Below are 24,580 nucleotides of genomic sequence, written 5' to 3' on the forward strand. Positions count from 1 at the left end.
TGTCATTCTTGAAGCCCTAATTATTTGTCCTTTCACTATGCCCTTTTTTGATAAAAGGGATGGCCACTATCAAAGTGCAAATACAAGTTTGAAAAAGTCTTTTTACGAAATATTTTAGACTGTAAACAATTGTTTGCAAGATCTTTATATAAGGTGATATCCAAATAATCTAAACTTTCCTCTCCAATATTGATGGTAAATCTTAAGAATTTTGTAGTTTCATTAATATAAACAAAAAAAATTGTCCAATTCTTCCTTACTTCCTTTCCATAAACAAATGTCATCTAGAAATCTAGTATATTGAATAATATGTTCCTTCCACCCTGTGTCTAAAATAAATTTCTTTTCCCAATAATACAACACACCGTTGGCATACAAGGGGGCACAAGATGCCCCCATGGCTACCACTTTCTTTTGGTGGTAGTATTCTCCATTAAAGTATAAAAAATTATTTTTAAGAACAATTTCAATAAATTCAATCACCAAATTAATAGATTTATTGTCTAAACCTGATTCCTTTACAAGAACATTCGAAAACTATTCTAATCCCTCCCCGTGGGGAATACTTGGAAAAAGTTCAATAACATCTATGGTTACCATTAACAAGTTCCTGTCAAATAATTTTTTGTTAGTATTTTTCAAAAATTCCCACGAATCTTTGCAAATACATTGTATTGAACCTACAAACTTTTTAACTGTAGTATCAACATATATATATAGCTAAAGGCTCCGTGATACCCCCTGCGCTAGCTACTATGGGTCTAAACTTCATGTTTTCTATCCCCTTATGTGTCTTTGGGATACCAAAAATTGTAGGTATTTTTGGTTTGTCAACCAACAAAAAGTTATACAATTTTTCATTAATTATGCCTTGTAATAAATGATCATATAAATGATATTTTATTTTGGCATAAGCTATATTTATCTCATTCCGAGAAACAGATTCATATATTGGTCATTGTCCTGTAAAATGTTGTGCATGTAAATCTCATAATCACTATTGTACATAAAACTACCCCCCCCCCTTGTCAGGTTTCATAACTCTACACATATTTTCATTAAGGGACAACAAAAGTTCCTTGTCATCTTTAGAAAAATTGTTTCCACTTGTGTTCTCTTTCAACTTAAGAAGTCTAATTTCTCTCTCTACTAGTTCTTCAAAAATTTTTAAAGATTGGTGAATAGGGGGTTAAACATGCTGTTCCTAGCACAATTAGATTTATATTGAACTTGACCTTTAAATAATATACTGAAGTTTAATCGTCTAGTAAAAAGTTTCAAATCAATAATGGTGTTAGCCACTGTTCCAGGACGCAAGGGTACAAAATGAAGACCTTTTGTAAACAATTTAAAATGTTGGTCTGTAACTACAATATCAGTGAAATTAAATATAATGAAGTTTTCTTTTTTACAAATCACTTGTTGTTTTAAAAAAAGAATCTCCTGCATAAGAAATCGTAACATCACTAATATTGTTACACATACAAGCATCTATTTCTGACCATAGTTCCATCTCCTCCCCTGAAAACTGTTCCCCCTCCCCCCCTCTGATAATAAAAATCCTGGGTAGAGGAGTTCCTGCCCTTTTTGGCTATCCTTTCACTCCTCCTCAAGACCGGAGGTTCACTAGAGGAATTGCTATTGTAGTTAACTTGGGAATGTCCGTCATTATTCCCCTGAAAGACATTCTCTTTTTAATAATAGAATATCGGGCATTGGGTAATGGATAAGCCCTTCCTTCACGGTATTCCATTAAATCTCTTTCTAATTTCCTAATCTTCCTTTCAATGATTTTGTTACAATGGTGATCCACCTCTCTAAACACATTTTCATACCTACTTCTTTCCTTCCCAATCATTTTATCTTTCGTAAATTTTTGATTCAGATGGTTTAATTCTTTTAAAAGGTTCTCGCCACAAATTTCATAACCCCTAATCATAAGGTTCATCACCTCAATGCCAGCTTGGTTAAAAACTTCACATAGCTGTTGATGTAACATACTGTACGGCTTGACATTATTAGGGTATTTAAATATTTGCAAACCCTTAGGCACTCTGTTAACTTGAACACACTGTTTTGAACACACTGTTTTAAATAATCTATCTCTAACTGGTTTGCTTTAAATGTATAAAGTTTATCACTAAAACTTTTAAAATAATCATCAAAATTATAACAGTGTTAAAAACCGTACCTTCAGTAAAATTAAATCTCTTTGTGGTCCAGGTCTCAAAATTTAAATCCATATAATTGTTAACACTGACATCAAAAGAATGTCTTTCAGGGGAATAACGAAGAATATTCCCAAGTTAACTACAATAATAATTCCTCTAGTGAACCTCCGGTCTTGAGGAGGAGTGAAAGGATAGCCGAAAAGGGCAGGAACTCCTTTACCCAGGATTTTTATTATCAGAGGGGGGGGGAAGGGGGAGGGGGAACAGTTTTCAGGGGAGGAGTTGGAACTATGGTCAGAAATAGATGCTTGTATGTGTAACATTAGTGATGTTACGATTTCTTATGCAGGAGATTCTTTTTTAAAACAACAAGTGATTTGTAAAAAAGAAAACTTCATTATATTTAATTTCACTGACATTGTAGTTACAGACCAACATTTTAAATTGCTCACAAAAGGTCTTCATTTTGTACCCTTGCGCCCTGCAATAGTGGCTAACACCATTATTGATTTGAAACTTTTTACTAGACAATTAAACTTCAATATATTATTTAAAGGTCAAGTTCAATATAAATCTAATTTTGCTAGGAACAGCACTTTTAACCCCCCTATTCACCCATCTTTAAAAATTTTTGAAGAACTAGTAGAGAGAGAAATTAGACTTCTTAAGTTGAAAGAGAAAACAAGTGGAAACAATTTTTCTAAAGATGACAAGGAACTTTTGTTGTCCCTTAATGAAAATATGCATAGAGTTCTGAAACCTGACAAAGGGGGGGGGTAGTTTTGATGTACAATAGTGATTATGAGATTTACATGCACATTTTACAGGACAATGACCAATATGAATCTGTTTCTCGGAATGAGATAAATATAGCTTATGCCAAAATAAAATATCATTTATATGATCATTTATTACAAGGCATAATTAATGAAAAATTGTATAACTTTTTGTTGGTTGACAAACCAAAAATACCTACAATTTTTGGTATCCCCAAGACACATAATGGGATAGAAAACATGAAGTTTAGACCCATAGTAGCGGGTGCAGGGGGTATCACGGAGCCTTTAGCTATATATGTTGATACTACAGTTAAAAAGTTTGTAGGTTCAATACAACATATTTGCAAAGATTCATGGGAATTTTTGAAAAATACTAACAAAAAATTATTTGACAGGAACTTGTTAATGGTAACCATAGATGTTAATGAACTTTTTTCCAAGTATTCCCCACGGGGAGGGATTAGAATGGTTTTCGAATGTTCTTGTAAAGGAATCAGGTTTAGACAATAAATCTATTAATTTAGTGATTTAATTTATTGAAATTGTTCTTAAAAATAATTTTTTATACTTTAATGTAGAAAAACTACCACCAAAAGAAAGGGGTAGCCATGGGGGCATCTTGTGCCCCCTTGTATGCCAACGGTGTGTTGTATTATTGGGAAAAGAAATTTATTTTAGACACAGGGTGGAAGGAACATATTATTCAATATACTAGATTTCTAGATGACATTTGTTTGTTATGGAAAGAAAGTAAGGAATAATTGGACAATTTTTTTGTTTATATTAATGAAACTACAAAATTCTTGATTTACCATCAATATTGGAGAGGAAAGTTTAGATTATTTGGATATCACCTTATATAAAGATCTTGCAAACAATTGTTTTCAGTCTAAAATATTTCGTAAAAAGACTTTTTCAAACATGTATTTGCACTTTGATAGTGGCCATCCCTTTTATCAAAAAAAGGGCATAGTGAAAGGACAAATAATTAGGGCTTCAAGAATGACAAGCAGGACAGATGAATTCCTTACTGAAGTAGAATTTATCAAGGACCTATTTTTAGAAAGGGGTTATCCTGAACACCTCATAGACCATTTTGTTAGTGAAGTATTGGAGAGCAGGAATAACAATTTTTATCCCCTTATTGGTACAGGTACAAGTAATAAGAAGAATTCATGCCCCAATTTTGATTCTAAGACTGGAGCTTTCATTCATACTTTTTCGGAAACTTCATCCGAAGTGGTAAAGATTAACAAATTTTGGCATGTATTAACAGTGAATGAAGGGATATCCGAATATTTACCTGTTCAACCCAGTTTTGTCAGAAAGAGAGATATGAACCTTAAGGAGTATATGGAAAGAGGAACTAGAAATTTAACATGTGACAATAGAAAAAAGAAAGGTACTTACAAATGTGGGGCATGTCACCAATGTCCCTATATGTTAAATCAAGTTTCCTTATACATTCCTTCTAGGAAATTTAACATAAGACCTTCTCAATATTTTAATTGTAAATCAAAAGGTGTGGTATACTTGGGCAAGTGTGAAACATATTCCCGTTTTTATATAGGGAAAACAGAAAGGCATCTTAATAGAAGGGTGTACGGACACTTGTACGATGTCAGCAAAAGAAAAGAGACCAATGCCTTTTATAAACATTTCCTAATTTGCACCAACATGGTTTTAAAGTTATTTGTTTTGGAACAAGTGGATTTGGACCCTAGGGGTGGTAACTGGGAATCGAAATTAGACTACAGAGAGTTGCTTTGGCAACTAAAACTGGATGCAGGGGAAAGCTCCGGGGTTAAATGACAACATTAACATCAGTAGTGTTCTCAAATTAAGAGCTGCTAGAGTATAACAAAGTAGCAGGAATTTTATTTGGTGGTTTTATAAGAGTATAGTCTTTCACATTTGGTCATTTTTTTGTCAAAACACATTTTTTATTTTTTGATTTTCAAGTAATATTTATTAATAAAAGTTATTTTATGTGGTTCCAGGTCTCTTTTGTACTGTAGGGTGCAAATATACAAGTTTTAATTTGTTTTCAATATGTTGTTGTTTTACTGTGGATTTTTTTATGTATTTATTAGCATCCAAGATTTATTTGAAACTAATAACTTTTAATTGCAAAGATTAGTATCATTGTTGTATAATGAGGGTGGGGGGTCACATGATGAATTGAAAGATATTTAAGCGCACTGTTTTTCTTTCAAAGTGTTCTGAAGTAGCCTGGTATTGACACCAGGAGAAAGCGCTTAACCTCTTATTACTGCTGTGGTGGGATTTTGCCTGTTGTTGCTGTTATATCGCAAGTTCTTACATTAAAGGAATTTTTCCGAATTGGTCATCATTATTGAAGTACTTTTGGAGCAATATTGGAACATTATCGGTTGGTTCGCCTTCTCGGCTTTATTGTGTTTTGCAGTACTGTGCTTTCTTGTTGTTGTTCTGGTTAAGAGAATAGCTACTGTCTATTTTGTATATCACATGCACCACTATTATACTGGACAGAAATGTGAACCTTTTAAACAGCACTGGCAGTTTATTCCATTATTTAGGTAGATGCTATGTGAAAAAAAAAAAACAGTCCCTCATTTACCAGTGCTGTTATTTACTAAGTTATCCAACCTGATGTAGCTCTCCCCCAGACTGAGTGTTCCAAACATAGTCTTTCAAAGAGAACCAGATAAAAAAACATGTTGTGCAACACAAAACGAGATCATTCCACAGGATCTCAGTATGGCACTGAGTGCACTGAAAGTATCCCTAACCTATTTATACAAATTAAATTTTATATATCATTTTTTTTACCAGAAAAAAAGTTAATTGGCTTGGCAGAGATGAACCAGAACTAATTTGAAAATATCACTGCCTTAGAAAACACCACAATATGAACCACGGCACTAGACTAGATGTTTAAAATATCTAGATTTTATGAAAATAGTTGAGTGCTTTCATTCAGCAACCTGAACTTCATCATAACTAAGAAAAAAAAAGTTGTGTCTTATTATAACGTTCCAAAAAAAAAAAAAAAAAAGTTATGTCTTATCATTATGTTCCATCTGTGTTGCCCATCTTCACTTATCCTTGACAGTGGGTTCGGTTCCGTATCTCAGAATTGACTCGGCTGTTACTCCAGCTCATGCCTTCCAAAAACTCTCCAGCTTAGCTTTACCCAGAATATTCAACATTACTTCAGATCGAGTTTGCATAAGATAGTGACAGACAGAAAATAACAGATTCGAGACCATATCTGTATTCATAGGAGAGAATACTCTCTGTTGGGATAGAGCCGTTCCACCAAAAAACCTAAAAAGGGAAGGGGGAAGGAGAGTAGGGATGTCAAGGATAAGTGAATATCGATCAACACAGATGGAACATTACTGTAAGACATAACTTCTTTATCTGATGTTGTCAATCTTCGCTTAATCCTTGACTGTGGGACAGAGTCCCCAGCTACTGAAATCTTGGGAGGTCTTATGGAAGTACATTCCTGAGTACCATCGATCCAAATGATTCTTGTCCCCTTAAGACCAGGTCCAGCTTGTAATGAGTAATAAAGGTATGCAGGAATGCCCAAGTAGCCGCTGCACATATATCGTCTATAGAAGCCCTGGCATGGAAAACTGTATAAGCAACTTTTGCCCTTGTAGAATGTGCCTTTATAGTCCCAACAGTTGCACTTTCCTTTTGTTATAAATGAAGGTCATGCAGTCCTTGAGCCATTTAGCCCAAGTAACCTTAGAAACTGGTTTGCCCAGAGCAGCAGAAGAGAATGAAATAAATAGTTGATAAGATTTTCTGAAATCCTTTGTTCTGTGAAGGTAAAAATGTAATGGTCTGTGAACATCCAGCAAATGCAAACAATATTCACCTTTGTTTGAAAATTTGGGAAAAAATACAGGAAGTTGTACAGTCTGGTTTATATTACTGTCAGATACCACTCTGGTAGAAAGGAGGGATTTTTTTTCTCAAAGACACCGTGTCCTTATGAAAAGTCAGGTAAGGAGGTTTGCAAGATAAGGCTTGTAACTCAGATATTCTCCTAGCAGAGGTAATAGCAATCAGAAATAAGGTTTTCCATGATAGATATTTCAAGTCGCAACTTGAAGATGGTGTAAAAGGAAGGCTAATTAAAGACTGTAGCACTAGAGTGAAGTCCCAAGGTGTAGAAGGATCATTATAAGGAGATCTTAGTAATAAGGTTCCTTTCAGAAAGGCTTATGGGACATTAGAGCTGAATTATCTAGACTGTTATGAAAATTTGAAATTGCAGCTAGATGTACTTGTATGGTCGAAGATGCCAAAACATTGAAAAGCAATGCTAAAATTTCCAAGACTTTATGAACTGTTGCAGAATATGGGTCAAGATTACTGTCTGTAGTCCATTCTGAAAATTTTTGCCACTTGCTGCTATACAGACATTTAGTCCAAGATGGCATTTGAGAGGCTAGAACAATTCCCTGAACTGGAGCAGTGAGGTTAGAGTGCCTGGCTATCATGGGAACTGGAGAAGCCATGCAGTGAGCTTGAGAGTGTAAAGATTTGGGTGAGTACGTCTGTCTGGATGAGACAAAAGGTCTGGAAGTTGGTCCAGCAACCAATGTTTCTGAATTAGGTAAGGCCAAAAAAAGGGAAACTATATTTATCAAGGCCAAGAAGGGGCAATCATAATTATCCTGTTCTTCGACCTGTTGGCTTTCTTCAGAAACTGGGAAATTAGAGGAACTGTGGAAAAGGCGTATAGTAGACCGGGGGGCCAATTGTGAAGGACAGCATCTCATAGTGACTCCTGCAGAGGGGGGATCAGGGCAACATAGATGCCGCACTTTTTGTTCGGCGGGGGGTGCAAACAGATCGCAGCAAGGCTGGCTCTCTTGACCAAAAATCCTTTCTGCCACCAAAGGGTTGAGAGACCACTCATGAGTCATCAGAATGCACCTGCTCAATTTGTCTGCAATCATACTGGGGCTTCCTGGAATATGTGTTGCAATTAAAAAGCAGTCAGATGAAATTGCCCATTGCCATACCCTAGCAGAGAGGATAAGATCTGGTTTCTCCTTGTTTGTTGATGTACCAAACCACTGACATGTTGTCTGTTTGTATCACAATTGTTTCTGAGGGGAGGACTTCTTGGAATGCTTGCAATGCCAGGAACACTGCCCTCATCTCTAGAGCACTGATGTGCAAATTGGCCTCTAACTGGGACCAAGTGCCTTGGACTGTCTTTCACAGATAATGACCCACCGCCATCCTATTCGGGTTGCGTTCGTGGTCACTATGGCTTGGGGATGAGGAAGAACAAATGGATGGCTCAATAGAATCTCGTTGGAATGAAGCTACCAACTGAAGTCCTTCTTGCATAAATTGGTGATCAGAATTTGATGAGACATAGGATGATTCAGGTATGACCATTGTGACACTACAAACCATTGTAGAATTCACATGTGGAACCTCGCAAGGGGAACTAAAGTGATGGTGGCTGCCACAGATCCTAGAGCCTGTAACAACAGTCTTGCAGTCACTGTTCTGTTGCGAATAATCCGTCTGACTTGGAATTTTATTCTTTGAAATCGTTCTTGAGGAAGGGACGTGATACAGATGCTTGTATCCAACACCACTCTTACTGACTTCTAAATGCTGAGTTGGCTCCAGATGGGATTTTTCATAGTTTACTGTGATCCTCAGTGAGGAGCAAGTTTGAAGAACACAGTCCCTTGCCTGCATCAGCAGATGCCTGGTGGTTGCAGTACTGAGCCAGTCATCTAGATATGGAAACACCCAGAATCCTTGCAGTCTGAAGTAAGCTGCTATCACTGCCATGCATTTAGTGAACACCCTGGGAGTTGTGGTGAGACCAAAGGGAAGGGCTCTGAATTGATAATGACTGGCTCCCAGCCAGAACTGCACAAATATTCTGGAGCGTTTGCCTATTTTTATGTGATAATATGCATCCTGAAGATCTTCTGAGCACATCCAATTATCTTTTCCTAAGAACGAAAGTACAGACTGAACCGTGACCATCCTAAATTTGGTTTGTTCAACTGACTGAGATCCAAGATTGGTCTCCAGTCCCCTATTTTCTTTGGCACTAAAAAGAATTCTGATTAAACTCCAGATCCTATCTGGTCTGGTGGGACTGTTTGGATGACACTTGTTGAGCAGTTTTTGTATTTCGAAAACTGCTGCATCCCTATGACTGGGTGGAAAGTCTGGGATTCTCTTTGTTTAATTGGGATGATCTGAAAAGGGAATATTTTAACCTCTGGTTATGATCCTATGCATCCAATTGTCAGTGACTATTTTCTGCCAGGCAGGGAGGTGCAGGGACAGTCGTTCCCCTGACTGCCTCCAGAGGCTCTCCTTTTCTGTCTGGACCATCTTAATTTGAGCCATAAATTTATTATACATTAGAAGCTCCTATATCTATGCATTATCCACATTCCCAGAGGTAAAAATATGATCAACCCTTTTTCTGAGGTACTTTCAGAAACATCAGCTCTCATACAAGTCTCCTATATACAAGCAATGACAAATGTGATCTTGTAAAGGAAACACCAATATATTTTCCTCCTATTAACACTGACCTGAATACCATCAAAGCTCCAAGAAATACATCTTAACTCTGTAATTATTTAGTAATCATGGGTGACTATGACTACTTCATATCCCTCTCCCATTTCAATGATTGTACCAGACACTTTATATATGTTAGAACATGCTGTTCAAAAGTGCCATCAATTAGACTTTCATAGCTAATTATTACCCTATTATCCACAGTATTACACCATGTATTCACTATGCTACTCTTTACCATATACCATTAACTAAAGCCAAATGGCATAAAAAGCTGCCTATAAAACCTTTTTCTCCAATGAACCATTGTCCTAATCTATACCATCTTCACCCCAGAAGAATTACTTCTCTATAATTATTTATGTAACTACTAACTATGCCACAACCCTAAACAATCTACATTTACAGCATACCCTATATATGAACACTAGCATTGGTACTCCTAAACATAGTATGAAAATGTGTACATGCACTTTGTGCAGTATATCATTTATGCAGCCACAGATTACTCAAATTCATGAACATGCATTGGGTAGTCCATGGGTCATACAAAAAAGATCTCATTTCCTTAAATGGTGCACAGATGCACCTAATACTTTACTGCATATTAGGCTATGCTGTGCTTGGGATACAGGGAACCACTGTGCAGCAAGACAGTGCCACACAACACAGCAGTTACAGGTAGCATAATAGGGTTTCATCATGTGTAGTCGCATAGTATAGTATAATGCAGTATAGATTAGTGAACTGTCACTTCTGGGCTGTGGTGCTCCATCACTCCTAGCTACAATAGAAAACTAGCTGTCTCTACCATCTTTTTTTATTTATTACTACATTTGTTGACTGGAGTAGAAGACTGATCTATATGGAATGTTTTCAAGCACAGCCCATGATCAAAATTACACAAAACAGAAAGGATATAGTCACAAAAGAAAATAATCAACAAAATATATTATAACTGCAAACATTTTGTTACATTTATACACAGTAGGGACAAAATTTACCAAGAGAAATCAACAAAATATATTATAATTGCAAACATTTTGTTAAATTTATACACAGTAGGGACACTATTTACCAAGAGAAATCAGATAAAAGATCACAACTGTATGACACAACAAGAAAGTGAAGTCTCTGTGAATAAAATATTTTGAGAGACAAAACAGATCAATTAAGTGTCAGGTATGTAAAGCATAAATTAGCTTTTTGGTGAAACATTTAAATTTGGATTATTTAAAGAAATAAGATTTTAAATTCCTCTTGAAAGTAGGACAGAAAAAGGTGTCCCTTATGGGTTTCTGAATAGGCTGCCAGATTCTATAGACCATGGTGGAAAAAGTTTGTGCTATCTCTACTTGTCATGTGGTGTATGGGATAAGGAGGTTTGGGGTAGAAGTGGATACGGATCTGAGGGTGAATGGAGTTAGTCTTACTGCGAGTCTGCTGGCAAAGAGGAGAAATCACTCCATGTTGATCAGTTTAAATATCACCGATTTCAGAAGCAAGGCAATTCTTTCAACAGGCAGCCATTTGTTTTTTTCAAGTGTACAGCAATGGTTATCTCTCCTTTGGGAAAGGGTAAGGAATTTTCAAATATTGTTGGGGATGGACTGGAGTCGGGTAAGGTTGTTCTTTGATGAGGAAGCAGCTGGGGGAATATATTCCAGTTGAGGGAGGTCAGCAGTTTCCTTCAGTAATCTTTCCATAAGGAGAAAGGAAGTGAGAGAATTTTTTAGACCACAACAGAAGCTTGCTGATTTTAGCTTTGGTAACCTGTATGTGGCATTGGAAGTTCAGAGGAGGTCTTGCCAGACTCCTAGGAATCCTACAGACCTGGATGTTTTCAAGCATTTCTTTCATGCTGACAGCAATGGACCAGATAGATGAGACTTTTTGGAGTGTTGTGGGTTTCCAAGTAGCATAGTTTTAGTTTTCTAATTAAGAATGAGATTATTTTGTTAATTTGGAAAAATACAAATGAAAAGACAGCAACATCATTAAATCTTCTGGTTGGTAACACATTAGAGCAACTGCTGTTTGATAATACTCCAACAGCAACTAAGCTGTTAGCATGTCATTTGACATAACAAAAATTTGAAAAAACAATTATTAAAATAAGGAATTACGAGAATGGTAAAAGAGAAGTAAAACCAGACAAAAATAAGGGAAGCAATGGCAAGTTGTTATAATTCTTTACATAAACTGATCTATTAAGTAGGCAATAATATACATGAAATGAAAACATATTTGAGGAATTTGCAATTGCCTTAGGTAACAGAAATGGAATGAAGGTATTTGTTACTAATAATACAAAGAAAATTGAATTAAATTAGATAACAATTATTACTATAATTATTACATAATTAAATTAGACATCATCAGAACACAGGAAAGACACCTGGGAGAGATGGAATTCCAATAGAAGCATCTAAAAGGAGGGGAACAGAAAAAAATGAAGGTTTAGCTGGTACTTTTTAATAAAATCTTTTAAGTGGGAGAATGTACCCTCAACATGGAGGGAGGCAGTGATGGCAGTTAAATAAGAAGGTAAAACTCATCTGGATCTGATCTCTTTTAGACCCATTTAAATATTAACCCATGACTGTAAGGTATTTTTGACAAATACGGTAAAAAGAATGGTGAAGACACTTCAAAGAAATATAAATTTAGACCAATGTGGATTTGCTGAGACTACATTCAATAATATAAACAGAACTCGTGCTTCAAAAACATGCCATATATTACAGTAAAACATTGATGTTAATTGTATTAAGTGCTAAAAAAGTATTTGACAGAGTGAGTTGATTGTTTATGAAGACAGGATTGAAGAGATATGGCTTTCCATGAGAATGGGTAACACTAATACTAAATTTTTATAAGGTCTCACATGCAACTGATGAATGTGGAGGTGAACTCTCCAGACCATTCAGTCTTATGAGAGGAACTAGACAGGATCCTCCACTTTCACTTTTATTTGCTTTGTATTTTAAGAGACATTAAATGGTCTAATACTGAAAGATAGACAATAGAATTGTGCATGTCCAGCCATGAAGAAGAAATAATTATATTTGATAAGCTGAACTATTTTGCTACTATAGAGGGATATAAAATAAATGAAGCAATGACAAAATCTGTTGTAATGAATTACATTCATAGGTTCATAGGTTCATACTAGGCTATCTGCCCTGGGGCAATTATAAGCCTAGCCCGATTCTGTATGGCTTACGCCACCCCTTGATTTGAGTATACTGTGCCCTTTTTAAGGTTTAGTTTACTGTGCCTCTGTCTAATAGTGACACGGGAGTAATCCCTGGGACAAACCTACGATCCCCCATCCACTTATCGAGATTCCTCTTGAAGAGATTCAGTGAGGTGCTCTGCCTCACATGAACTGGAATTCTATTCCAGAGCGAAGGGAGCCTCTGGGTTATGAACCTGTCCCTCCAGCAAGTTCTATTTATTTCTGTGCTGAGGTTCAAGTCCCTCGAGCGTGTGGCTCTAAGGGATTTAGATTTACTGAGGTGGAGCATGTCCATTAATTCTGGATTTGACATAGCTTTGATGTCAGGCATAGATCGCCTCGAAGTAGGCGGTATGCAACTGAGTAGAGCTGGAGTTTTTTAACCAAGCAGCATATGGCATCTGTTTGAGACCCTTGATCCTCTTGGTGAGATACTTTTGGGGTCTTTCTAATTGCTGCAGGTGTCAGGTAAGGTACATCCCAAAAGGGGCATTGTATTCTATGATGGGCCTGATGAGGGATGAATAAAGGGGCACGATTACCTCTCTTGATCTAGATGTGAAACCCTTCGTGATGAGGTGGGCTATGTAGAAGGTCTTTCTAACCACTTTGGCAATGTGGTTTTCAAAGGAGAGATTGCTATCAACTTGGGTCCCCAGGTCCCTAATAACTTTCTCTGTACTTAATGGGTTTCCGCCTATGTGGTAATTTGTGGGCACATTGTTTTTGCCAAAGGGTATGACTATACATTTTTTGGCATTTAGCTTTAAACCATGGCGCTGGCACCAGTTATCTGTCTCTGTGAGACCTTTTTGAAGGATGTTTGTGTCAGCTGGAGAGTTGATTATGGCGCCCAGTTTGCAGTTGTCTGCGAACTTGGTGAGCCATAGTCCTCCCACGTTTGCCTGTACCTCGGAAAAGTATATACCGAACAAGAATGGTCCCAGGACAGAACCCTGTGGGACGCCACTTGTGACTGGTTTCAAGTCTGACATGGCTCCAGCAACTCTCACTCTGTGGGTTCTGTCTTTGAGCCAGTTTGCAACCCATCTTGTGACATAGGGGTTTATATTTAAGCTGGATAGCTTATCTATGATGCCCGAGTGGAGTATTGTGTCAAATGCCTTTGCAAGGTCCAGATAAGCTGTGTGGACTACCTTCCCTTCATCTATGGCTTTGGTGACTGTTTCAAAGAAGTCAACCAGGTTCAAAAGGCAGGATCTGCCCTTGACAAAGCCGAACTGGGTAGGATCTAGTGTCTGTAGGTCCCCAATGTCTTTGTTTATGAGCTCCATGATGATCCTCTCCATAGCCTTGCAGACTAAGCTAGTCAGGCTTATGGGGCGATAGATTCCAGGGTCCGTAGAGGCTCCACCTTTGTGGAGTGGGACCACTGTTGCTGTACGCCATTCTGTGGGCACACATCCTGTAGTGAGGCTGAGATTGTATAGCTGTTTTATTTGAGGGATTAGTTCCTCTTGGAGTTCATGTAGGACGCTACCTGGGACGCCATCTGGTCCCATGGAAGCAGTGTTTTTTGCTTTGGAGAGGGCAGCCTTCACCTGAGCATCTGAGATGTTTGGGAGGCAGCTCTCTGCCGGGATAGATACTTGCTCTTTGGGGAGGGGGAGAAGTTTGCACTGAACCTGTCTGTCAGGATATTGGCGATGTCTGTGGATTCAGTGTATTTTTTGTCGTTTAGAATCAACTCAGAACAAGTCTGGGAGTTGCATCCCAGGTTTCTAACATAACTGAAAAAAGCCTTATGATTGTCTTTGGTGTCCTGTGCAATTTTTCTCTCGAAACTGGCCTTGGAGGATTTTATGAGGGATCGTAATTTTTTGGTAGTACTGATCAGAGATGCCTTCCCTATTAGGGATTTTGCTCTATCATGTAGTAGCTTCCTCCTTCTGTTGTACAGTTTATTTATGGCAGGGGTCCACCAGACCGGACGCCTGCCTTTGGATGATTGGGTCTTGGTTTTGTTTGGGATAGCATGATCCATGCATTCCTGGAGATGTCCGTAGAATGCATTTATATAGGATTCTGCAGTTTGGGCCGTAGTTTCCACTGGCCCTGGGGCCTTGAAGGATTCCACTTCAGTTTTGAGAAGTGAGAAGTTCGCTTTTGAGAAGTTTTTCACTGTGGTTTTAAACACCTTTACCGAATTATCATTTGTGACATAGGCAAACTTATATTTATAGAAGATTAATCAAATCCTAAGTTCATATTTGCAAACATTATATACCACAAACATTGTTGTATATCCTATAATCAAGGTAATATTACATAAATTATTAAATTTCTGCCTTCTCATTCTTCTTCCAAAACATTTTTCTGTGTGTATTGTACCCAGAATTTCCATTTCTTCTATATAATTTACTCATACCCTTTTCCAATGATCCCACCTCTTTATCTCTGTTGCAATATTCACTACTTCCAGGTATAGTTTGTGTAGATTATTTCCATTTTCAATTAATTGTTTTTTTGGCAGTCACCAGAATTAAACTTAACAAGGCCTTACTATATATCTAGGTGATTCAGATCCTGTATACCAGATAAAAAAAAAAAATCATTTTCTTAGTTACACTCATTTGCTTGCCCAGTATTCCCAATGAAGTACTGTATAGGGAAATTGTCTTCCCCTTCACACCTCTAATATTTGCCATCTACCAGGGGAAAATTCTTCGGAGTCTGCTTGGAGTATAAAAGTACCTATGTAAATACTTCCAGGTAAAAATACTAAATCTTGTAGACTGTGCTGTAGCTTGTGAGCTGCATATCTGATCTTTCTTCCAAATCTTTTCTGACTGATTCCTATAGTTATTGTACAATATTTTACATGCTCTACTAATTATTTATTTATTTATTTTACATTTGTTAACTGGGAAATTCCGACTTTACCAGGTCCATTTTCAGCGGAGGCCCGGGGAGAAAAGCTCCAACATCAAGTTATACAAATACAGTACATCCAGCATAATACACAAAACAGGTTATATTACCATGCTCAGCATACATGATGTAACAAGAAATTAATAAAAACACTCCAGGTAAAAGAAGATATAGAAAATGGGTAAAAAGACAATGTCAGTCATACATTGGTAAGAAAAGAAAATATATCAAGTAAGATTCTACAGTTAAAAGTACCCTTTCAGATGACCAAGCCTACAGGGGATCAGAGCTCCGGCATGTGATCAGAGAGGATTAACACAAGCTTTTGTTCTAGATTAAATTAAAAACTCAACCATTGCAGGTCTTTCATTTAGAACTTCCCAATTCCTTTCTCTTTGTCTACACTCATATATCAATCCTTGATAGGAAGGCAATAACCAGCCTGCAACCCAAATGTCTTACTGGCTTCCTCCAGAATATATTTCAGCTCCCTCTTGACTATTCTGTTCATGAGTTCATAGGTGTGTACTAGGGCAAAGGCCCTGGAGCCTTTACAAGCCTAGGTCATAAAAGTGCCCTGGCATCATGCCACCATTAGTTCCCAGTGCCTCTATCAGGTAGAGCCACTGGAGTGATCCCTAAAGTGAACTTTCTATTTCCCATCCACTCATCAAGATTTCTCTTGAAAAGGGCCAGTGAGGTGCTCTGCTTTGTAAGTCAAGCAGAGATCGCCTCTTAATAGACTATGAGACAGAGAATAGCTGGAGTTTCTTTTAGTCTGTCCATGTAGGGCATGTGTTTAAGGCCTAGGATCCTCATGAGATATTTTTCTGGCCTTTACAGCTGTTGTAGGTGTTTAGTGAGGCACATGCAAAATGGGGCATTACACTTGATGACTGGTCTAATGAGGGAAGAGTACAGAGAGATGATGACCTCTTTCTTCCGGGATGTAAAACCCTTGGTAATAAGATGTGCCACATAGGACTTTCTGACCACAGTGGCAATGTGGTGATCAAAGAAGAGGTTGCTGTCAACCTGTCTCACCAGATCTCTTATAACGCCTTCTGTGTTCACTGGGCTACCATCAATGTGGTAATTAGTGGGAACTGAGTTTTTCCCAAAGGGAATGATGACGCATTTTTTGGCATTAAGTTTAAGGCCATGGTTTTGACACCAGTCGTTGGTCTCAGTGAGGCTTTCCTGTAGGATGTCTACATCACTTGGGGAGTTAATAATGGCTCCCTGCTTGCAATTATTGGCAAACTTGGTCAGCCAGTGTCCCTCCATGTTGGCCTGGACTTCTGAAAAGTAGATGCCAAACAGGAGAGGACCCAGGACTGATCTCTGTGGGACTCCACTCGTGACTGGTCAGCAGTCTGACTTGGGAGTCTGCTACTTTCATACTGTGGGTTATATCTGTGAGCCAATTTGCAACCCACCTAGTGATATAGGGGTTGATGCCCTAACTGCAGTCATCTCTACTGGCAGCATTTCCATTCTCCATTTCCATGTTGCCTTTGTTCTTAGTATACTTTCAGCTACTTTATGAAGACAATATCTTGTATGACCATTATTCTCCTTAAGAATTTGCATTCAAAATCACACACTCTCCTTATTTCTTGAATTTCCCCCACGTCATCATCTTTTTCCACTTTGAATTGTAACTTTCTGCTTGTGTTATGTATAAGAGCTCTAAAATATTCGTTCAAATCAGGTAATCCTAAAACTTGCTCTGTTGAGAGGACCAGATTATCCCACTTGACTCTTGCCGTCTTCTCCTCCCAAATAAAACCCTTCAACTCTCTATTAGTGTCCACAACTTCTCCTCTAGTTGATAAAAATATGCCTGACCTATCTATAAAACAAAAAGAGACTAAACATTTTTACTGCTTGTATTTTGCTGGCATATCAATAGGCAGCAGCTTCCAGTCTCTCAAGTTTTTGTATTATCTTTTGTCTCTTCCCACATATCCTTAGCTGCCATAACCGGATCCTTTCTAATTTAAATGCCTAAATACTTAATTTTATCATGTTCCTATAAATATGGGTATTGCTGGAACAATTCATGTGTGGGTACATAGTTTGTAGCTATAGCCTTTACTTTATCTTCATTAATTTTATATCCTAAAAAACAAACAAACAGAACTATCTTAGAATATTCCACAATGCTGAGATTTCCTTTTCTTATACCATCAGGTACAAAATATCATCACCTGCAGATAAAGCCAACTTTTCTTGAACACCACACCAATTATCCTTGAATTCCTGGGTCCCTTATTTTCTTTGACAATGGTTGTAAATATATTGCAAGTAATAATGGGGAAAGAGGACACCCCTGCCTGGTTTCTCTGTTCAGACACAATTTATCACAGAGGAACCCTCACTCTGATTTTTGCCTCCAATCTCAAATATATACCCATCAAATTAAACTTCTTATAGTATCAAAAAATGCAAATGTTTTCATTGTCCTACTCAAATCCCAACTTACTCTGTTGAATGCTTTATCTGCACCAAGATCCACCAATTACAGCAGTATTTTCTTACATTCTGCTTCCCTCTGGCTCATCATTATTCTAAAATGTTGTCAAATGTTTGCCTCCACAACATAAAACCACACTTGCCCATATCTATCAATTTTGGAATCACCTTTACCATTCTTTTAGCTATTATACACAAGCACTTTATAATCATGGTTTAGAATTGAAATGGAACTATTTGAAGCCGAATTAAATGGGGCTTTACTGTCTTTAGGTATTGCAGCCACCACATTTTTTTCCAGAACGTTGCTGCCTCCCATCCTTTTAAAATACTGTTAAACACAACCCTCCAGATCTTTATCACTTTCTTCTCTCCTAATTTCACCAAAATACCATCTACTCCTGGCGACTATCCTGTAGATTAGCTATATATCATCATTTTTATCTCATTTCCTCATATTTTGTTAGTTGTTGAGCCTCATCAACCTCTAACCTTGGCATATTTAAGACTTCCATAAATATTTCCATTTGTGCTTTTTTCTGACCTCTCTATTTCTCTGCTTTATACAAATTTTCATAAAAGTTTCCAAAAACCTCTAATACCGCTACAAAATATCTGATTTTTCTTTACCATGCAGTGAAATCTCTAGCTTGGCTGGGATTTATCTTGCAGCTTTTGCTGAATGGTTTGTGTGTTTGTCCTTTTTACCCTCTGCTTTGGATGTTTGTTGGGATATTTTGCAGGCACCTTAAATTTTATGAGCATCAGCTGGGTTTAAAGACCCTTTCTTTCTGAAGTACAGCCAATCTATCCACTTATGCTGTGCTAATGATATCAATAAAACGGCCAAAACATTTATGTCCACTGCTAGTAAGGTTTGGCTTTATTGGCCTGAATGTAACCATAAAGACTAAAAAGGTAATAAAAAAAGTCATGGACATTCAGAAGCCATACAGCTGAAACACTTGATGCCCTTAAGGGGTTATTTGCATATATCCCATGGGCCTCCACTACAGGAGGCTTAAGGTAAAACACAGTGAAATCTCTAGCTTGACTAGGTTTTTCTTGCAGTTTTTACTGAATGTTTTTTTTCGTGCTACAGGCTCCCCAAGTTTGGCAACAACTCTTTGTACATTCTGTTGACTAACTCACTGTGCCAAAAGTTTTTTGTGCTCTAGAGTTATCAAAAAGCAATTGGTTAACAGCAATATTTCTAAACTCATGCATACCATCCAGATACTCCCTTATTTTCTCTTTAGAACTCTGCAGTTGTGCCTCTTCTTGTTCTATGAGATTCCCCCTATTTTGTAACACTTTAACCTTTGTCAACCCCTCTAAATAATTCCTATTACTTCTTAACCAGATGTCTTTTTCTTTTATTTCTACTCTACTTTTAAGCACCTTCATTTTACTCTACTCACTAGATACAACTTCTGGAGTAATTTCTGTCTTCCCTCATAACTCCTACATAATTCCCACTACACATTCCTTAAATGTCTCTTTTTTAACAGGTAAGTGAGGAAGTACCAGTGTCTCATCTTTAATTAACCTGCATTTCTAGCTTAAAAATTATTGATGCATGATCATAAATAGCTATTAGATGTGTAGCAAAGTTGTCAATTAAATACACATATTCCTGTGAAATATAATTTCTAATTCAAAGTCTAGCCCAGTTATTGTACCTTCTGGAATAATATGTAAATTCAGAGTCCTTGCTACTGAATTTACATCTTTCATATCAAATGTTTTCATAAATTTCTTCAGAAACCTACCCACTTTTGTTATATGTTCCCTTCTAGGCTCCTGAGATATACTCTTCATTGTTGCAAATCAAATTCTAGTCTCCACCAACAAGTAATATTCCCTGCTGAAAGCTGTTTATTTTTCCCAAACTTGTTAAGCTCCAAAATAGCAGTTTTAGGTGGTTTATAAATACATACCAATGTAATCTTCATCCATCGCCAGTAGGCCCTTACTACTACAAATCTGCCATTATCATCCTTTTTCCCTCTTCTATCTCTACTGGAGCTTATCTAGCAGTTAATATAAATACCCCTCTTTTCCTTTATCTCTGATATTCTGCAGAATATCCATCCTGAAATACTTTCCTTATCAAATTCACATGTGCAATTCTTTGCAAATGTGTCTCCTTTACCATTGCTATTTGTACTCTGCATTTCTTAATACAAGTATTCTTTCCTATTTGTCTATACCTGAGAGACCATTCACATTCCCAGATAATAGGAAAGTGTCGCCATTATGGTAAGACGTTATTATTCCCACCCATTATATATGGCAGCATTTTTATATGTATAATTCAAGCTTCTGTGATACACACACTCAGTAATGTTTGGCAGTTTAATCCTTTATACAGTTTTTTCTCATCATCAACAATGGAACCTATGTCACATTTTACAAGACATATAGCAATAAAAATCCGCAAACCAAAAATCAATCATACCCCCATAACCTATTAATTTACTACAAAAACATAACTATGTACAGCATTAAATAATTGTGTTTAACCCTCCTAACAGGAACATTTACATCAAATAGACAGCTGCTAACATGGGCCCTTGGTTAACCTGAAATTGAGGTTATTCATGCTAGATGCATGTTACTGCCTGCATTTCTACTTACGCTAATTGTTGTGTTTTTTTTAATCTTTATTCCCCTTCCCTCAGATGTGAAAACCACTTGTATACACATTCAGAAATCAACATTTAGCCTTGAAAAAAAAGTGTTCTGCCTTTTATTGCCATATTATCAGCTTGCCTACTTTGAAAAGTAAGAGAAAAAAAGAAAAATATATTAATCTGTTGCAGCCTGAAAGACAAGCTGAAATACGTATTGCTAAAGGAAAACTTTTCATTGTATTCAGTGTTCTCATATTTACTTGTTTTCACTTCAAATTTTTAGATTAAGCCAAGGGACTTAATCCAGACATTTCACCCATGCAAAAGTAAGAGAAAATGTATCAGCTCTACATACATTCTGATCTGTGTACTTTTACAACCCATCTCCCACAGCAACAACATTACAGCCCATTAACTTTAAGCATGTTTTTGTCTCACTTTTCTTCTCTTTTTCCACTAATTCCTACATTTCTTAATACCAAAAAAGAAGAAAGTTAAGAGGAAGAAAAAAGGCATCTGTTTACTTTAATAATCTTATCACATACAAGCACTAAAAATACTTCACTATACAATGTGCAATTTATATTGTGAAAAGTTTCACAGAAATACTACTAAGAAAATAAATTTTGCTTGCAGTTACCTTTTTCCTTCCTCCTCCTCTCTCCACAGAGTCCTTCCAAACATTAACGGCAAGAAGCGAGGAAAACGCCATTCGGTTTGTTCCTCACAACTTTAATGAAGTCAACAAAAGTCCACTCTTTCCGCTTATTCTTATACAGCCATATTTCACAAATGCAACTGATGCTTTGCAATCTCACATTTATTCACTAATTTCCATGTTGCTGCTCGTCTTCGTGTTCATCTCCATCTCCATCTCCCAACTCCAGATTCCAGTTCAATTCCACGGTGCTCCCAATTCATCTTGTCAACTCCTGTGCTTTTCTCTGTCTCTCAACCATTTCACTTTGGGCCAGTGGAAATGGTTTCACTGGCAATGTCTCACAGCATGCTTTATCATCAGAAGAATAAGAAGCACTTGATGGCTCATTTTTGTAGGACAACTTTTTGCATTTCCTCCTTAGCCTGTTCTGCATCAAATTACCATGCTCCTCCAGGAAAAAATATTTTAAGACAGCTGGATACAGCAGCTTGAATTTCACACCTGTCTCTCGACATTCTGATTAATGGAATCAATTTGTTCCTCCTCTGATGGTGTATAAACACACTACTGTCTCCTGCTTTCAGTACTTTGCCCTTTTGCCACAGCTTTGTCAGGATCAACACTTTCTGCTGGTAAGTTTAGATATTCAGCAAAACGGTCTTGGCTGTTTTCTCACGGTCATACTTGGAGCATACACAAGGTGTCTCCTTTCAATTAACTGTAATTATACAATAATTAATTGTATATCTGCCATGGCTTAGTGGTAAATCACTTTGTGTATGGTGTGCAGGATCCTGGGTTTGAGCCTTGCAGAAGCTGTTTATTTGGGGTTGGGAGGGTGGCCTAATGTTAAGGTGTTTGCCTTACAAACACAAGGTGCAGGATTTGAGTCTCACAAGGGATAATTGGCTAGGCTTAAAATGGCTTGCAAGGGCAGTTAGCTTAGTACTAAGCTATGAACAAGTTCCTGCTGTTGGATATCAGTCTAACTGCTTATTTGTGCTTTCATAAAATTAATAAAGTCTGTTTCTTCTAGCTTCTCTGGTACAGCAGAAAATCTAATTTTCCCTATGTGCTCGACCCTCTAATTCTACCATTCTTGAAACCTATCTTCTTGAGCAGTGTCTTGAACTCAGGTAGCCTTTTTTATTTCCACCTTTGATTTTTGCAGTTTTAGCAGCTTATCTGAATACCTGTTTAAAACTTCTTACATGTTTTCCAGCCTTTTGTTATTTGAGTAGATATATTCCTTCTGTATTTCATTTATTTTAATCAGCTCTGAGCACATTTGACTAATTTTTTCCTCTAGATTACTGGAAACCTTGTCTTGCAACAAAGCTGGTGCTTGAACTGCTTTTTGCTGAACGGCTGCTGGATTCTTCCCGGTCAGTGCTTCACTTTTTCTAATTGATTTTCTTTCAGGCTCTCTGTTTCTTCTTTGCAGGTTTCTGGGCTCTCTACTTACTAGGTAGTAAATTAATTTTACTCAATCTGACAATATCTCTGGCTGCAATTTCTCAGTTTGTTTCCACAATGGGACAGTTGTAGTTAAGCTGTTGATCAATGTGCAGCCATCTTGGAAGTCCTGAATTACATCTCATCTTATGACATGGTTGAGAAGTTCTCTTTTTCTGGATTCTTGAAAAAATGAGATACTTGGTGGTTTGTATAAGTCAAGAAGATGAACAAGAAGTGAAGTAAATGTGTGAAGAAACCAGCCAAAAAATTATAAACAAGATTAAAAACATAAATCAGCATGTATGGATCTCATTTACTGAATACAAGTGATTAAAATGTTTTTGATCGCATTAGCTCCTTTTGTAGCTCAAGCATATACATTTCATCTGAGAGAGCAGATGAGGAAAACATGAAAAAGGAGGTTAAGGAACTTATTTGGGAAAATAAAAAGGAAAAAGTGTAATAGGAATGACTGACATTAACAAAGGAGCAAGGAGGCTTCAGATTACTAGATTTAGAAACGTGCTACAAGGGTATGCTGCTTACTATATAGGTATTTGGAAATTCAGGGGAAATACATGGAGAACATCACATATTGTCATATATATATATATATATATATATATATATATATATATATATACAAAAACTATAAAACAGGTATTTGATATGAAAGATGTTAGACCATGGAATAATAGAATTATTTCTATGGGATATATTACATTAAAACATGAGAAGAGTCAATGACAGTTTGGTGGGAAAATGGGAAAAGAACAAACAGCTGCAATATACAGAGCAGATTGTAAAAGGAGATGAGATCAAGAAGTGGTAAGAAGCTAAGAAGGCATCTGGGAACCAAAATTCAGATCAATTCAAAAAAGAAGTGATGTACTCACCATAACGTTCCATGCGAGTTGTTCATCTCGCCTTCATTCTTACAGATGGGTTCGGAGCCAATCCTCGGCTCTGAGTCGGCCTACTACAAAGCTCGAGGTTTACAGACAGCTCAAGGCCAAATCCCTATCCGATGATGCACCCGGAGTTACCTCAGATCTTGTTTGCTGTGTATAATAATACCATGTGCCATTCTTATCACTCTTTAGAAGAAAAACAATAGAAAGACTGAGTAACAAGGATAAAACTAGTATCTCGGTCCTTGAAAAACCCTGGAGGGGGGGGGAGTAAGAATTTGAAAAAATAATGGCATTTATGGGACTCAGTAATAATGGTTTTGAGTAAAATTCTGGGGCACAATGAGTTACCACATTTATCTAAGAAAGTCAGGTGAATCTAACTTACTAGCTTGCGTGACATGTAACAACTTAAAGAAATGTTTAATTATTGATATTATACTACACATATGACGTTTAAGATAGGAAACAAATAAGATGATGATGATAAAACAAACCCCTGATCTCTTTGTATAAATGTTTTTTTGTTGATGTGTCTTATATTTTTGTTTGTTTCTTTATGGGTGAAAATGGATCTAATCATAATGGATTAGGAGAAACAATCAAACATTTGAGTTTCTTAATATATAAAGAACTGAGAAGCCAACATGCAAGTACTGATTGTCTGATAAATGTTTAGTTACTAGTACTGTACACACGATTCTTTATGATTATAGCAGCAATCACTGCAAAATGTTTTAAGTGCACCAAGTATGATGATTTCACAGTATACTA

At 37.0% G+C, this 24,580-nt stretch overlaps 1 protein-coding gene across 14 annotated transcripts in view; it reads right to left on the minus strand.

Moving 5' to 3' along the window:
* MYO5A (myosin VA) overlaps nucleotides 1-24,580 on the minus strand; it is a 4,204,798-nt gene that overhangs the window by 812,515 nt on the left and 3,367,703 nt on the right. The gene's annotated exons all lie outside the window — the stretch shown is intronic.

This window comes from Protopterus annectens, chromosome 7.part1, assembly GCF_019279795.1.
Source record: "Protopterus annectens isolate FY-2018-M chromosome 7.part1, PAN1.0, whole genome shotgun sequence".
In the NCBI taxonomy this organism is placed as follows: domain Eukaryota; kingdom Metazoa; phylum Chordata; order Ceratodontiformes; family Protopteridae; genus Protopterus; species Protopterus annectens.